The following is a 16727-nucleotide window of genomic DNA, read 5'->3' as shown; positions in this document are numbered from 1 at the left end:
TTCAAGACTTTTTAAATTAGTCACTTGTTTTCTTTCCAATTACTTCCTATCATGAATAGTGCTATTAAAAACATCTGCAGAAAAACTGCATATCTTCCCCTGGGGAATCATTTCCTTGGAATATATTCCCAGATGGGGAATTTCCAGGCCAAAGCAAAGAACAGCTGCCCAGCTCTTGTTAAATATTACCAGTTACTCCAGAAGGATTGGCTCAACTTACCATCCCGCCCACACCTCCAATTTTTCTGTTTTTCTCTCCAATCTGTTGACAACGGTCTTATTTTCTATTTTTCTCATATTTACTCTTTACTGTCTAATACGTGCTGAATGCCTTTATCTGCTATCTCTAAACACATCTCCTCAAAGTGAGCATTTTCATTTTTTAATGAAAAAAGCTTGGAAAGTTCAAGCCACTTGAGGTCACATAGCCAAAGGCAGATGAGGGTTCACTGGCCAGAACATTCCTACAGTCTTTATGAGCCCTGTGGCTCCCACACTGGGTGACGACCTGTATCAGGAATGAAAAAATATGCAGATCCAAATTAAAGCCCAGAGGGAAGAGTCCTGGATGATGGTGGCAATGTTAGTGTAGTATTTAAATATCCCCAAATTCCTACATAAAAACAGTTCAACCAGGAAAGCACACCAAAATCTCACAGCCTAGATCTACAACCAAGCCAGGTAGCAGGGAAACTGTCATGACGGTACAAAGACTCAAGAGGGAGCAGTGTACCTACCAGCCCTTGTCAAGGGAACCTATCAGAACCTTTTTGGAGGATTAAAAATGGCCCCAAATTTCTTTCTTTCTTTATGGCTGCGCTGCGTTTCATTGCTGCACTCTGACTTTCTCTTGTGGTGAGCAATGGCTTCTCTTGTTGCCGAGCACAGGCTCTAGAGCAAGGCTCAGTAGTTGTGGCACTCGGGCTTATCTGCTCTGTGGTATGTGGCATCTTCCCTGACCAAGGATGGAACCTGTGTCCTCTGCATTGGCAGGCAGATTCTTATCCATGGTACCACCAGGGAAGTCCAAAAAATGCCCCAAATCTCTTTAAAACCCCTCTCACTGAGGAGTTATGTGATCTCTCCTTCAACTCAAGTGGGCCCTGCAACTACTTCAACCATTAGAACACCAAAGAATGATGATAATGTACCCATTTCTAGGCTCAGGAGACAAGAACCCTGAAGTTTCCACTTTCTGTGTCTTGGAACACTTATTCTGGAAAAATCTATCTGCCATGTCACAGGGCAGACTACTCTAAGGAATGTGGAAAAGTAGCCACGTGGAAAGGTTGCATAGAGAGAGGTCAAGGCCTGTCTAGTCCCTGGTGGTTGTAGCCATCCCAGTCGGAGCATCAGACAGGTGAACCCAGGTGAGCAGCCTTAGGAACATTCCAGCCCCAGTCACCATCTGTCTGACTACAACTGCAAGAGAGATCCTCCATGGAAAAACCATCCAGCTGAGCCCAGTTGACTCGCAGAACCGTGACATGGAAACAATTGTTTTTCACGGCTCTAGGTTTTGTAAAGGTGACATAGCAGGAGATAACCAGCACTGCCTTGCTACAGCAAGTTTGGTCCTAAGACCAGCAGTGCCAGCATCACCTGAAAGGGCATGAGAAAGTTAGGTTCTCTGAACTATACCCTTAGAATCCAAATCTGCACAGCAGCCTGACCTCCAGTCACATTTACATTCCATGCTCCGGGCAGCCCTGCCACGACTTGGAGTGGACACCTGGGCACAGCTGCTCTGGCTTCCTTTTGTAGGCAAACTCCGTTTGTTTTTGTCTATTTCTTGTCTCTAAGTACATTCCTATTGCGACCTACAGGGTGGTAAGGTTTTTTTTCCCCCAAACTTTAAAGCTTTTATTTTGTATTGAGATATAACTGATTAACAATGTTGTGGTAGTTTCAGGTGGACAGCAAAGGAACTCAGCCATACATATACATGCATCCATTTTTCCTCAAACTCCCCCTCCCATCCAGGCTGCCACATAACATTGAGCAGAGTTTTATGTGCTATACAATAGGTCCTTGTTGACTTCTCATTTTGAATATAGTAGTGTGTACATGACCTTCCCAAACTCCCTAACTATCCTTCCCCAACCCCAGCAACCATAAGTTCATTTTCTAAGTCTGTGAGTCTCTGCTTTGTAAGCAAATTCATTTGTATCACTTCTTTTTAGATTCCACATATAAGAGATGTCATATGCTATTCCTCCTCTATCTGACTTATGTCACTCAGTATGACACTCTCAAGTCCATCCATGTTGCTGCAAATGGCATTGTTTCACTTTTTTTAATGGCTGAGCAATACCAGGGTGGTAAAGTTTTCGTTTTTCTTTTTGAAAAAATTGAGAAATAATCTGTATACTGTAAAACTCACTACCCTAAAGCATAAAATGCAGTGGTTTTCAGTAGGTTCACAAGGTTATGCAACCCTCACCACGATTCAACCTCAGAACATTTTCATGATTCCCAAAAGGAGTTAGTAGTAATCCCCACTCCTCACCCCCTTCAACACCCACAAACCCAATATCTAGCAACCGCTAATCTGCTTTCTATAGCTATGGATTTGCCTGTTCTGCACATTTCACTTAAATTAATAAAATATGTTGCCTTTCCTGTCTGTCTTCTTTCATGTTACATAATGTTTTCAAGATTAGTGTTCATTTCAATGGTTTAGTAAAACTTTGCTCCTCAACAGCTGCATCCTCCCCCTCCTTCATGCTGTTATTGTCACAAAGTACATCTTTGTACATAATATACCCACCTGCATAGATTGCTAACTATTGCCTGATGTAGTTGTCTTTTCAGAGAATAAAAAGGAGAGGAGTTACAAACCAAAAATGCAAGAATTCACCAGTGTAGCTCCCAGGATGCAGAGCGGTGCAGAGAAGGGTGGGGAGTCACTGAGTTGCTGCATGGGGAACAGCTGCACGCAGGGAAGATCCAGGACTATCCTCCCTGGCTGCAGAAATGTCTTTCCACCCTGGACTGAATGAGAGGGGTTGTCACCCTGTGACTGCTGACGGTCAGGGAGGATGCTGACACGAGGGGGCGAGCCTGACACAGCACTCCAACACTTGGGCCAAGCAGCCCCTCTTGGTAGGTCTCTGCTGCCTAAGCCTGTCAGCACCCCACCACCTCTGCTCCCCTCTCTCATCTCACATGGCCACGGCCAATCTACGGCTAAGCCTTTGCACCTGGAATTCTCCTCACTTGGAAGCGCCCCCCCCCCCCCCCCCGCCAAGCCCATCTGGTACAAACCTAATTATCCCCCAGTATCCAAACCTCCCAGCTCAATCAGAGGTCCAGGACACTGCTGCTGTGCCTACGCTATGCTGTCATGACTGGTTCTGGACTGGGGGCTCATACGGGGAAGGGCTGGGCCCTCAAGCTCCAGCACAGAGCTCAGCACAGCGTTCTGCAGGGGTCTTAGCCGTGCTGATAAATGCTTCCTTTTCATTACTGTATAAGGTCCCATGACACTAGACCATTAATCTACATTCTCCAAAGTCAGCTGATCATGGATGTCATTTCCAATCTTCAGTTATAACACATAATGCTGCCCAGAACATTCCTTTTCATGTATTCTTGTCTGTTCACTGGGGTTTCCTCTCAGCACAAAGTGACAGAGACATGAACAACAGTGGCTGGACACTGCTCCCCAAAGACATCAAGTCTTCATCCCTGGAGCCTGTAAATATTCCCTTACTTGGTAAAAGAAATGGCAACCCACTCCAGTATTCTTGCCTGGAAAATTCCAAGTTTTCCATTCTTGCCGGGAAAACTCCTCCTAGACTGAGGAGACTGGTAGGCTACATTCCATGGGGTCACAAAGAGTTGGACACAACTAACCAATTTCACTTTCACTTGGTAAAAGGGTCTCAGCGGATAGGATCAAGTCAAGGATGTTGAGATGAAGAAATTTTCCTGGATTATATATGTAGACCCTAAATGTAGTCACATATATCTTTCTGAGTGGGAGCCAGGGGGAGATTATACACATACACACAAAGTTGGCAGCATGTTGTTCAGTTGCTAAGTCGTGTCTGACTCTGCAACCCCGCAGACCGCAGCATTCCAGGCTTCCCTGTCTTTCACTATCTCCCTGGATTTGTTCAAACTCCTGTCCATCGATGCCATCCAACTTTCTCATCCTCCACTGCCCCCTTCTCATCCTCCCAGTCTTTCCCAGCATCAGGGTCTCCAAGGCAGAGATCAGAGTGATGCGATCACAGTCCAAGAAAGGCTGCTGCTCCCAGATGCTGGCAGAGGCCAGGGGCAGATTCTCCGTTAAAGCCTCTGGAGGCAGGGAGGCCCTGCTGATTCCCAGACATGGCCCAGCGATGCTGAGTTCAAACTTCTGGCCTCCAGCACTGTGAGATAATACACGCATGTGGCTTTAGTCCACCCCTGGCGATCCGGTACACAACCACAGACAGAAGCTGGTGTGTCTCACACATCTAAGTCCAAAAGTACGGACATCCCTGGCTGCTATGGTGTCTCCACAGACAACCATGATTCAGGCTGACTCAGCAGTTTCTGCTCTCTCATCCCCGGGGTGCAACCCTAACTTCATGCTCCAAGAAGGCACTCCAGCACCACATCTGATTTCTAAGCAACAGACAAGAAAGGGCAAAGGGCACCCATGAGCTGTTGTTTGAGAGAACTTTCTAGAAACTGACATGTAACACTTGCACTTCATCCCGCTGGCCAGAACTTAGTCATGTGGCCTCCCTCACCATCTGGGAACTGGGAAGTGTAGCCTCTACTCCAGGTGACAACCTGACTAGTTGAAAATCAGGAGATGTAAGATGGAAATAACAGATCCTGGGGTTGGCAACAGCTCTCTTTGGGGGCTATTTCCTTGCACTTGTTTTCCTTTTACAACACCATGCATTATTTGACTATTTTAAAACAATGTTTGAAGTGAAAAATGAAACAAAAAATTAGGTTTAAAAAAGTTTTTAAAATATCACCACGCAGTATACACAATGAAATGTTTGAAAGGAAAACAAAGAAAAGTTTTTTAAGTTTATAAAAATCACCATGTGTTATTAGTGTACTTTAAAAGTGTTTGAAATGAAAAGGAAAGGGGACCTGGGGTGTAGTGACTCTCTGTGTCCAGGGCCTGGCCCTCCCAAGGCGGGGCTGGTCTGGGTGCACCCATAGGAGCTGATTCTAGAGGAAAACAGATTGAACACCCAGGAGATATGATCTAACAGACTTCCTGGACCCCCACCCCAACTCCATCAAGGTGATTTTCACACCAAAGCCAGCAGCAGGCTCCACAGTGAGTGCTAGCTCAGAGTACAAGGAAAGGCAGGCATCTTCCAACAGGCTTTCTGAGCACTGTATTGGGCTGCATAGTGGCCCTTCTCCAAATTCCTGTCTCTCTGAAACCTCACATGTGACTTTATTTGGAAACAGTGTCTTTGCAGGTGTACTTGGTTAAGATTAAGTTATACTGGGGTAGGGGAGCCCTAAATCCAATATGACTGGTTCCTCAGAAGAACAGCAGAAACACAGAGATGCACACACAGAAGCTCCCTGTGATGAGAAGGTAGAGACTGGAGTGATAAAGCTACAAGTCAAGGGTCACGATGGACTGCTGGTACTGTCACAGTGAGCAGAGGCGAGAGGACCTCCCTGCCGGCTTCAGAGGAAGGAGAGCCTTGCCCACGCCTTGGCTTCTGACTTTGAGCCTTCAGCACTGTGAGAGAATACAAGTCTGTCACCTTAGGCCCCCCAGCTTGGGGCACTTTGGAAGCCTCTGAGACACTTCTCAGAGCCCAAGACACACAGTGAAGAAAGTCAAGACCCTGTCCTTGCTGCCCTCAGTCTAGGAGGGAGGCAGACCTGTATTAAAGCCCAGGAGGTTCTGGGGGTAAAGGGCAGAGACTCCTATCCAACCCTGTGGTTGGGAAAACCCCCAAGGTTTGGAAGGATGAGCTCTTCTTTGGAAGGTCATTGTCCCAGGTGGTGGTCAAGCTGATGTCCCTTCCCTGTTGTCTTACACTTTGCCCCTGCTCCCTCCCCACATTTGCAGTTAAAGTGTCAGAAACCCTTGTCACTTTCTGGGTCACTGCACATCCCATGCTACTCTGTACCTCCCCAAGATTACAGCAATCAGGTTATGTCTGACTCTCTCTAGTCTGCAAGGACCAGGTTTTCCTGATTTTTCAGTTATTCATATCGCCTAGAAAAGTGCCTGGCACCAGACAAGTGCCCAAAGACTGTTGAAGAAAACGAGGTTAAAAAACAAACTAAAAAGGGCATGAGGGGTCTAGGAATGATGGAAATGTTCCATAATTGATTCACTGTGGTGATTGCACAAGTTTACTTAAAAGTATTGATTTGTACACATAAAAACAGGTGAATTTTACAGTATGTCAATTCAATCAAGCTGTTTATAAAAAACCTATTGAGGGACTTCCTTGGTGGTCCAGTGGCTCCCAATGTAGGGGGTTCAAGTTCGATTCCTGACCAGGGAACTAGATCCCACATGTCACAACCAAGACCTGATGTGACCATATAAATATTACTGCCCCCTCAAAAAAGAAAACCCTATTGAACTTGAATGGTTAACAAGGAAAAGACAGAGAGTACCCAGTGCAACTGGACCCTGAGTGCAAATCTGCTCAGCCTCCTTGGAAAGGGTGTGGCAATCAGTATCCACTGACACTAAAAAATGTATACAACTTATGGCCCAGCAATCCCGTTCACAGGGGTACACCCAACAAAAATGCATATATATGTGTCCACTGAAACATATGTGAAAGGTTTCCAGTGGTATTATTTATTCATAATGGCCCAAACCAGAAGTCACCCAGATGCCCATCAACACTAGAGCAGACAAATGAACGCGAGGACCGCAGAACCTGAGAAAAAATGTGTTCACACGGAAATACACACAGCGCAGGGGAAGCTCACAAGGGAGTCCATACTGTAGAGTGGCGCCAGTGTAAACGACACCTTGTGAGTCAGGGGAGCATGGGCGGCATCAGGGGGCTCCTGAGGCCTCGGTCACTGGCCTCGCAGATTTGTCCAGTTTGTGAGGACTCATCGACTGCACGAGGCGCTTTTCCATACACAGTTAAAAAGCAAAACCCAAAGGACTGACTTGGTGATGGACAGGGAAGCCTGGCGTGCTGCTGTCCACAGGGTCATGAAAAGACATGACTGAACACCTCCTTGGAAGAAAAGGTATGCCCAACCTAGATAGCATATTCAAAAGCAGAGACATTACTTTGCCGACTAAGGTCTGTCTAGTCAAGGCTATGGTTTTTCCAGTAGTCATGAATGGATGTGAGAGTTGGACTGTGAAGAAGGCTGAGGGCCGAAGAATTGATGCTTTTGAACTGTGATGTTGGAGAAGATTCTTGAGAGTCCCTTGGACTGCAAGGAGATCCAACCAGTCCATTCTAAAGGAGATTAGCCCTGGGATTTCTTTGGAAGGAATGATACTAAAGCTGAAACTCCAGTACTTTGGCCACCTCATGCGAAGTTGACTCATTGGAAAAGACTCTGATGCTGGGAGGGATTGAGGGCAGGAGGAGAAGGGGACGACAGAGGATGAGATGGCTGGATGGCATCACTGACTCGATGGATGTGAGTCTGAGTGAACTCTGGGAGTTGGTGATGTACAGGGAGGCCTGGCGTGCTGTGATTCATGGGGTCGCAAAGAGTCGGACACGACTGAGCGACTGAACTGAACTGAACTGAGCACCTGAACTGAACTGAAAGGACTGAATGGAGTCTTGCCTCTCGCCTCTCCATCTCCCCCTTACGGCCTCTCTTGGAACTACAGCCCCAGCGGCGCGGCTCCTGACAGGACTGAGCCGAACGGAACCGCGTTCACCAGGACTCTCAGGAGAAGACAAATTCAGCCCCTTTGGCATCCAAAAATCATTCTGGGGACTCACAAGACGAAAACCACTCAGAACCAGCGAGCACCTTAATGGCCTCTGAGGTGGACTGGACCATGTCACCAACCAGGTCCCCCACCCCCACCCCACCCTCCACCGCATTTCTGGCCTCATCTGTGAGATGCTGGAACCCCAGCGCGAGTCACCTGCTTCCTAGAGTCACCTGATTCCAAATCTTCGAGGGTCGCTGACATCGCTGCCTCGTCTCAGGGCCAGGTGTGGAGCATGTGACCCAGACCCACCAATCAGGGCCAGACATTCCCTGATTGGTGGGCATGTGATAAGCCTGCCCAATGAGAGCAAGCCTTGGGACTTTCGCTGAGCATGCTGCAGCAAAGGCTTCCGCAAGTCCCTCCAGAAGGAAGCGTGCCTAGGAGCTGGTAGCTGCTAACTTGTAGTGGCTGCAAAGGGAAGCCACCCCGAGGAGCAACAGCTATGTGATAGGGCTAGAGCCGCGGGGCGTGGCCGCCTGCTTGGAACCCTGGGTCCAAGCCTGTCTGACATGGAATCTAGGATTATTTGGCTATGTGGCAGAGTTTCCGTTTTTTCTTTTTCTGTGCCCTGCAACTGAAAGAAGGCAACAGGAAGAGTCCAGAGGAAATAAGCACTTGGATTGGAGGGAGGGACGGATCCTATAGTCGGAGTGGGGGAGGGGCGCTACATAAAAGAGGGGAGATTTGCGCTATGACTTGAGAGCAGGGAGCTTTAAACAGACGGAATTAACTTACCCGTAAACTACACAGGAAATGAAAGCAGGTGGTGGACACCTCCATTTTAGATTTTATTTCTTTTGATTTCCTATCATAAAAATTTTCAAGCACTGAAGCATAGTTTGATAAACTCATCTGGCTTCAGCGAGTGTCAGCCGTTTTGTCTTATTTAACTTTTTTGTCCAGTGATTTCAAATGTTTCAGGCATCCGTGACTAGAGGGAGAGCTTTCACAGCTGTGAATCCCTCCTCCAGGAGCTGACTTGTAGTCTGAACTCAGATGGTGTTCCTGTACGACCTGTGTGTGCTGTGCAACTGCTGTTGAAGGCTGCCTCTTGGCTTGCTGTTCTTGGCTGCTGGTGTAACTTGTCACTTCAGCCGTAGCTCTGCTGAAGAATGCATGTGACCTCTTACTGTCACATTGCCACCAGACAAGCAGGGAGCCACAGAGCCAGTGGGTACTCTTTGCTGAATCCTCTGGGGCTAGAACGTAGCCCATATGCAGTCATCAGAGCCATGGAGAGCTGTATAGAGTGCTGCTGTACTTCCTGTTCCATATCCTTTCTAAGTCAGCTAGGTGCTGCGTGAGCAGTTAGTATTGTGAGTTTGGATGTCAGCCCTAAACCAAACCCACTGCTGTGGTCTTGTGTGACTTTTCACCTCTAACTAATTAGGCATGCATCTCTCTCTCTTTTCTTTTGGCTGGGTTTTCGTTGCTGTGCTCAGGCTTTCTCTAGTTGCGGTGACCAGGGCTACTCTCTAGTTGTGGCGTGCAGGCTTGTCGTGTTGTGGAGCACAGGCTCTAGGCAAGCGAGCTTCAGTAGTTGCGGCTCTCCAGCTCTAGAGTGAGGGCTCAGTGGTTGTGGCACATAGGCTTAGTTGCCCCATGGCATGTGGGATCTAGTTCCTGGAGTAGGGATTGAACCCGTGTCTGTGCACTGGCAGGTACTTAACCACAGGACCACCAAGGAAGTCCCGGGCATGCATCTGTTAAATGTAAGGATATCCTATGCAACCAAAGTGTCATTATCACATGTAGGAAAATATAAAATTCTATAATACCACCTCACAACCAGTTTATTATCAAGTTTCCACAACTGTTCCCAAAGTATTCATTATAGCTGCTGTTTAAAAATAAGGATCCAAAGGAATATTGGCAAAGATTCTCTGCTTGACCAAACTTTACTCAGGCTCCTCTGATCCTCTTTGGCCCCATCCTTGGGCGTGTCCTCCAAGAGTCTAGTTTTAGCAAGAATCCTGCCAGGTCAGTTTGGCCAGAATTTCCCATCCTTGATCACCCACCCTGGTTATCTGACCAAACTTCTCTTCTCTCAGGTGATGCCTGAGGTGATACCCTGCCTGCCTTCAGCAAAAATCTCGTTTAGCCAGAATACTTCTGTATCCCTGGTGCTTCCTTAATAATTCTCCATCCACTGGTCCCCACCCTTGTGTTCCCATGGCTTCCTCTTCATATTGGGAGTTGAGCCCAGTCTTACGATGAGGCCTCTTTCCCCCTGCTCCAATAGTTCCTGAGTAAAATTTGCTTTTACCACTTTAGCTACTGGCAGGCTCTGGTTTTCTTTGATGTTGTTGTGAGATTGGAGCGTTTTATGGACCAAGCCCTAAAATGGTGTAAATTACTTCTGCTCACATTGCATTGTCCAGAGTACCGTCACACAGTCCCACTGGAATGAGACTGGGAAATGTAATTTATCTGAGCGCCCATGAGGACACTAGCGAGGTGTCACTTTTACTGCAGGAAGAACAAATCACAGTGGTGAATGTTAATGGCTATTGCTGGTCATTTCCCTAGTACCCATTGTCCTCCATCTAAGAGTACCCTAGTTTTTGTATTCTGAGGGAAATTGAGCCTGCCTTTGAGTACAGCTGGGAGAGGGGACAAGGTGTTCAGATTCCACCTGCGAGGTTGGCAGTTAGAAGCCACTACAGGTTCTTATGTAGACAAATGACATAAGTAAATGTCACTTATAAACGATAAGTGAGAAAGTAATTTTTTAAAATTTTATTTATTTACTTATTTTTTTGCTATTCTGGGTCTTTGTTGCTGTGCAGGCTTCTCTCTAGTTGTAGCAGTTGGCATGGCTTCTCTTGTTGCAGAGCATGGGTTCTAGACGCACAGGTTTCAGTAGTTGTGACATGTGGGCTCAGTAGTCGTGACAGTGATTTTTTGTTTAAAGGAACTAATCAAGATTCACGCATAAAATGTCTTTTCAATCTGAGGCAAGTTACCTTCATCTCATGCAAATAGGCTACCCCAGAAGAGAGATTTTTGTGCCTCCCCGCACCCCGACCCCAGCTGAGTTAGGCGGCCTTTCACACCGGTTTGAGGGGCAGGTGTGTGAATCAGAAACGATTCAATGGAGGGGAGGGAGAAGGGACTTCTGATGATCTCCGGCACGTGACTTCCCCTCTCCACCCCCCGAGATGCGGTTGTCTGAGACCTAACAGGCAAGACAGCTGTCTTGGGTGGGACCTGCTTTACAGAGGGTTGTCTTCAAGTTTCTCTGTCAGAGGAAAATGGTAAAAGGCTGTGTTACTGTTCACAAGCACCCACTGCCACTTTCTGGAAAACTCTCCTCCCCGGCCCTGTTAACAATCATCTTGGTCACTTGCCTTCCTTTGGCCAATGGATGAGATGAGTTAAAGAAGAAAAGATTCATTCTGACTCTTGTTAAAGAGTGGTAAGGCAGGCTTTATTCAAGAAGGGTTCTCGGGATAAGTGGGGGTTTGCAGTGGGAGAGAGAGGTTGGACTGACTGAGCAGAAAAGTGGGAATTTATAACCGAGGAGCAGGATAGAGTCACTGGATGGAAAATTAATCAAAGGAAACAGGAGTACTGGAGGATTCTGTGTGTGTGTGCTCAGTTGCTCAGTCATGTCTAACTCTTTGGGACCCCATGAACTGTAGCCCACCAGGCTCTTCTGTCCATGGAATTTTCCAGGCAAGAATACTGGAGTGGGTTGCCATTCCCTACTTCAGGGGACTTTCCCAACCCAGGGATCAAACCATTATCTCTTGTGTCTCCTGCACTGGCAGTCAGATTCTTTACCACTAGCACTATCTGGGAAGCCCACAGGAGGTTTCTGATTAAACAAGATTTTTGCTGGAGCCAGGTCAGGGAGATGGCACATAACCTGGGGGATGGTGAAGGATGAAGAACTTGATTAGATGTGGAGGGTAGTCAGATATGGAGGATGGGGAATTCTGGCTAAACTGACTTAAGCAAGATTCTTGCTACAATTGGACAATGCAGAGATGAACATGGAAGTCCAAAAATAAAAACCTAGTAGAAAAAGAACTCAGAGGAGCCTAAGCAGAATCTGGTCAAGGGGAGAATCTTTAACAGATGTGAGCAAATGTGACATGCATCACTTCCCAGCAGAAGCGCTAATGGCTGACACACAACTAGCAACAGTTCTCTCATTTTCCCTCCACTGCACCAGGGACTGTGCCCTGCACAGCCACTGCTCCTTCAGACTGGGCATTGAGTGCAGGTGATGTGGATTCAGCTCCCAGGAGATTCATGATGGACTCAGAGTGTGGGGAAGGAAGGACTCTTGGTTGGTAGAAAGCAACAGTGGTTTGGGGCTTATTTGTTACTGCGGCAGAGCCCAGCCCTTCCTGACCTAGACAGAAATCTACATTTCTATCCCAGTGGTGCCTCCTCGACAGGACAGGCCTTCTGTTGGCTGCTGTGACCACCTTCCCGAGGCTGAGACAAAACTTGTTTCCCTGCAGTCTCTGCCTTGGCCCCAGCTCCAGCCCTGGCCATGAACAGGGCCCAGCTGCTCCCTCCCATGGGATCACCCTGCAGTGATGTATAGATGAAGGAGCTTCTACATGGTGCGCACCCTCTGTCTGCTTTTGGGATAAGCTCCCACTTCATCTGGCAAGCTCTTCTGGCACCCAGTCCAGGACTTAATGACCTTTTCAGAGTTTTATTTATATTTGATACCTAAAAAAATTTACACATATGAATTTTTTTTAAACTGCAAAACCAAGATTAACAAATGTTTAATTAAATGCCTATAACATATAACATTATAGTCAATTTTCTCATCATTAAATTTCATATTCATAAAACTTTCAGGACAGTCAAAAACATGTGGCTTAGATTTTCTCACATTGCCAGAATTCCTCATAAAGTAAGAGGAAAGATGTTTCCTTAGAAATCCCAGTTAGTCATAGGTTGATTGGCCGGCTTGTGCCAAATGATTCGGGAAGCAAAACCATAAAAATCCTTTCAAATATTATTTTGCAGCAAAGGGTTATATTTTCTGCAATATGTGGGTGACTTTTACATATTCAATAGCGGATGTGGAGCAAATGTCCAAAGGGAAAGCCTTGAAAGAAAGTCTTTTGTTTGTTTACTGCAGCACTTGTCTTCACAGTGACATGTTGCTGGGCCTCATGTTCTCACGTGACTATATAACACCAAAATTTCTTGTCATCTCTTAGGAACTGAGGATTGAGTACAAAAATCTTGCCTAAGTTAAAAGGTTGAATAAGTTTACAGTGGTAAATGAAAGCCGTTTTCCACGGGAAGGCAGATAACAGTCCATGGTGCACTGGAGGGAAAGAGCAGGTATGAGAAGAATGCGGGTCCCGAGGCTCAGACCCTCCCGACCATTGCCAGGCCGGAAGGACAGAAGTAGTGATTGGCTCAGGACTCTTGCCAGCCTCTAGAGAAATCCTGGAATAAGAGGCTTTAGAAAAAAAGAAAGAAAATTATTTACTTGGTTACACTGGGTCTTTATTGCGGCATGTGGGATCTAGTTGCCTGACCAGGGATCTAACCCCAGCCTCTTGCATTGGGAGTGCAGAGTCTTAGCCACTGGACAACCAAGAAAGTCCTTGGGATCGGCAATCCTGACATATTAATCCTCTACACAGACAGAGAGATTCGAGGTCTCACAGATTCTCATCCAGCCAATGATACTTCTTCCAGAAACAGGTTTTCATTTCAGCCACGAAGTGATGGAATCACATGTAACTAGGATCTTAAACCAAAGATCTACACAAGGTATTAAACATATACCAAGGGGGGCTTCCCTGGTGGCTCACTGGTAAAGAATCCACCTGCCAATGCAAGAGACATGAGTTCAATCCTAGATCCCCCATGCTGCAGAGCAACTAAGCCTGTGCACCACAATCACTGAGCCTGTGGTCCAGAGCCTGTGGGCCGCAACTACGGAAGCCTGAGAAGCCTAGGGCCAGTGTTCCACAACAAGAGAAGCCCACCGCAGTGAGAAGCCTTAGCACCAAAACTGGAGAGCAGCCTCCTCTCGCCACAACTAGAAAAAAGCCTGTGTGCAGCAGCGAAGACCCAGCACAGCCAAAAACAAACAAACAAAAGATACACCAGGGGAAGTGTTGAATACAACATCAAAATCAGCAGTAAGTTCTACAGTCTCAGATACAAGTTTCAAGGACAAATTTATTTTCAAACACTTATTCCAGTTTCAGGAGGCTGGCAAAGGTGTGCGGCAAATTTATCCTGAATGAACTTACACGGCAAGTGCTATGTGTCTGAAGCATTCTCACAGTCTAGAAGCATTTGTGGAGAGGCCGGTCCTGGTGGTCCACCCACATCTGTTGGAAGATGGACTGTGAGGCTGGGGTGCAGCCCACTCCCCACCAAGTACTTGTGTCCAGAGGAGTGAGGGTCATGATCTCCATCCTGCTGGGGGCCAGGGCCCTGATCTCCCTCTGCATCCAATCCATGATGCCGATGTACACAGTGGTCCCACCAGACAGCTCAGTGCAGACAGACAGGTCCTTCTGGACTTGTACATTACCCTTACTGATGGAGCTGAAGGTGTTCTCGTGGATGCCACAGGACACTACACTCAGGAGGGAGGGCTGGGAGAGTGCCTCTGGACACAAACCTGCTCCTCGTGAGCACCTGACTGTTGGGTAGCTTGCAGCTCTTCCGGGGAGGAGGACAGGATGGTTACTGCCCTGTCCCTCCATGCACCTGGCTCTGGGTCCCTTGTAGCCCAGCCTCTCCTCAGCTAGGGCCTCCCTCTCCTGCCCCATCCACTGACTTGCCAAGGTGGTCTGGCTGGCAGGTTATGCCTCTAAGTGCCCAGAGAGAAGTAAAAGTCACATGACAGGGAAGTCATGTGGGATGAAGAACCACTGAAGACCTGGATTTGCAATGGGGTTGGGTTCAGTCTCTCGGTCAGGAAGACCCCCTGGAGAGCAGAGCAGGGAGGGGATGAGCATGAACAAGAATAGCAGAGGGAAAGCCACGGAGGCCATGGAAGCCAGCGGTGGAGGTGGGGTGTATGTGTGGAAGGAACAGGCAGGAAATGCGTGGCGACAAGCGCACTGGGACCAGCATGTAGGGCAGAGGGTCTGCCCTCGGGGCCAGCAGGTTTCTGTAGATACTTTCTGGAGGCGTACATACACTGATACACTGATGCTGATGCTGATAATTTGGCCATACGATGCAAAGAAAAGACCCTGATGCTGGAAAAGATTGAGTGCAGAAGAAGAATGAGACGGTTGGATGGCATCACTGACTGAATGGACATGAGTTTGAGCAAACTCAGGGTGATTGTGAATGACAAGGAAGCCTGGTATGCTGCAGTCCACTGGGTCACAAAGAGTCGGATATGACTTGGCGACTGAACAACAACAACAACTCTACATAAAGGCTTCCCTGGTGGTCCAATGGTTAAAAATAAAAACAAAAACAAAAACACCTGCCTGCCAATCCAGGAGCCACAGGAGACTCGGGTTTGATCAGTGGTTTAGGAAGACATCCTGGAGAAGGAAATGGCAACCCACTCCAGTATTCCTGCCTGGGAAATTCCATGGACAGAGGAGCCTGGAGGGCTACAGTCCATGGGGTTGCAAAGAGTTGGACATGACTGACTGACTAAACAACAACAAATAACAACTCTACATAAAATACAGTATTACCATTGTATGAACTGCTGTCATGCTATATGATGTGATAGAACTTTTGCGTCTTTGTGAAAAATTCCTTCTTGTTCCTTTGCAGGCCTCCCTGACCTGCCTCCTGTCACCATGGATTAGTTTTCCAGGGAATCCCCACAAAGGGAATCACACAGTCTGCAGTCTCCTTCTCTCTTTTGGCTGCACCTCATGGCTTGTAGGATCTTAGTTCCCTGACCAGGGATTGTTAAGGGGGAAAAGGAGGTTAAAAAAAGTCAAGCGCTTATCTCTCCATGATGAGATAATGACAAAGATATTTTTAATTTTTTCTTCTGGCTTGTTTGAGTTGTTTATAATATGTAAATATTAATCATCATGAAAGATAACGAAGACTTTTTTTTCCCCCATGGGGGGTTGTGGATTAAAAAGGAGAAAATCCAGAGGATGAAGGAAAGGACACAAAGATGGAAACTTCCAAGTTTCCCTTATCTAGTGACCAGGCCCCTGGCCTCTGTAGCCTCGCCTAGCTGAACAAGCTGCCATCCTCCTCCGCTTGCGGAGAAACTGAAGCTTCATTTGTTCATTCCTGATGGCCAGAGATATGAGGGTGGGGAGACAGCTGCACAACAGCTTCCTCTGGTGTCCTCTCCACCCTCTGACTCCATGGAAAAGTCATCCTCCACCTGGAATCCATATGTGACTGCTAATCTTAGTGCCCATTTTTCAGATGAGGAAACCTTCCCTGAGAGAGGTGCCTTCAGCTCTCTGGCTGAGGTCATTTCTGTGGAGGAAGCTGGGTACAGACCCTGGTCAAAATGACTGACAGTCAAGTCCCTCTGTTTTTGTTTCAATAGTCATTTGAAGAAGTGTGTGTTTTCTGGTTTACCACCCTGCTGAAAACCTTCTATAAAATTTTAGCAAAGACGCTTTTCAGTTCCTTAAAAAAATGTTGAAGGGCAATGTCTTAGGATTGAGTGTCTTGATTCATATTCTATGTGCCCTTGAATGTGGTCAGTGACACGATGCAGGCAAACTGAGGATCCATCATGTGCAGGCTCTGCAAGCAATTATCAAGCTCGGAAACAGACTAACCAAAAACTTCATTACAGTGAAACTGACCACAACCTTTAGATTCTGGTTCTGCTCCTTTCTTGCTCATT

The sequence above is a fragment of the Ovis aries genome, chromosome 11 (genome assembly GCF_016772045.2).
Source record: "Ovis aries strain OAR_USU_Benz2616 breed Rambouillet chromosome 11, ARS-UI_Ramb_v3.0, whole genome shotgun sequence".
Lineage (NCBI taxonomy): Eukaryota > Metazoa > Chordata > Mammalia > Artiodactyla > Bovidae > Ovis > Ovis aries.
This window is presented reverse-complemented; position numbering follows the sequence as displayed.